Genomic DNA, 1,463 nt, shown 5'->3' on the forward strand with positions numbered 1-1,463 from the left:
GAAAGCATGCAAAATAACCTGGAAAAGAAAAAAAAGACCCGTGAAACAAAACTCCCTTTGTAGGAAACTTCGAGGTCCCCATCACCCTTCCCACCTTGCTTTTCTGGAAAAAAGTGGCTTGCAGAGGGTTTGGAGGTTAGATACGTTGAATACACGGGAAAAAAACCGTGGAAAAAAAATTATTTCACACCGAGGTATGAAATGTTTACCGAAAGAATAAAATTTTGTACCAATTATACCTGTATTTTAATTAATTCAAATTAATGTACCTCATCTTGAAAAGTAGCAAAGTTTTTGTCGGTTGCCATCTGGGATAATTTTAGTAACAAATCAAACAAGCAAGATGCATTAAGAATTTCAATTTTAATGTTTATCCGTAATATTATAGCTTTTACACCTATTAATTAAATTTACCTGGCCATAAAAGTCAAATTTACTCAGAAAGATCAGCTAAAACTACATAACAATAAACCAGTGGTATATAAAGCACCCACTGACAAAGTTTCAAATCTGTACGTAAAAATGTTACAAAGTTACAAGCAAATATTGTGGACACCCCTCTTGAACCTGAATGATTCAAAATAACGTGAACAAATAAGCATTATATTTGGCAGATTAATATGAACACTAAAACTGTTTTTAGGCGTCTTTTTTTCTTGCACACACACATAACATCATCATTCCATAAAATTTGTTTATGGGGAGAAAAATAATTAAAAACATCAATAGATGTGTGAGTGAGAAAGAAACGAGGAGGGAGGTTTAGAGATGTGGCAGAAATAACAGCCAGATCTCCCTTAAATCACACATCTTTCCTCTGAAAATTTTTTAAAACTGAAAAATGTTTCTCTCACAGGTTTTAAGTATGTAGTGAAAAAAAAAATGGCCAAAATCGTTTCGTACTGGCGTGGTGATAGGGGTTCCTATAAGGTTGTTATCCACCCCTGATTGGAAATCTCCCGTATGACATGTATGCATGCTCAGTGACTTGCTTTAACTTCCGCAGACTAACGACTCACATACTGTACTGACCGGTTAATATGTCTCCGAAGAAATCACGCAAATACTGCTGTATATGCAGCCACTATAGAGGAAAGAATGTAGACACCAAAGTTATTTCACTACATAGATATCCTGCAAACGTAGCTATTCGTCGTATTTGGCTTCAGAGATCGCGACTTGTGAGGAAAGACTTTGTTTACACTGCAAATAGCCAAATGTGTTCCCAGCATTTCGTCAATTTTAATGGACCATCGAAAGATCACCCCTTGCCATCCGTTTTTCCAAACAAAGTATTTAAAATATCAGTAAGTGCATGATCATATACGCAGTTAGTAGATGAGTGAAATGTCTCTTTGATTTATCTCCTCATTAACAAATTAGAACATGTTAAAATTCAAGAGGGAAACAAATTCGAGTGGTGTACGTTGGGCTAAACACGAATGTTTAATCTAATAATTGTT

The 1,463-nt window shown here is 35.2% G+C and overlaps 1 protein-coding gene across 1 annotated transcript in view; it reads right to left on the minus strand.

The window, feature by feature from the left end:
• The window catches only part of LOC128247897 (scavenger receptor cysteine-rich type 1 protein M130-like), a 7,133-nt gene that overhangs the window by 2,814 nt on the left and 2,856 nt on the right, over positions 1 to 1,463 (minus strand). The gene's annotated exons all lie outside the window — the stretch shown is intronic.

The sequence above is a fragment of the Octopus bimaculoides genome, chromosome 5, assembly GCF_001194135.2.
Source record: "Octopus bimaculoides isolate UCB-OBI-ISO-001 chromosome 5, ASM119413v2, whole genome shotgun sequence".
NCBI classification, from domain to species: Eukaryota; Metazoa; Mollusca; class Cephalopoda; order Octopoda; family Octopodidae; genus Octopus; species Octopus bimaculoides.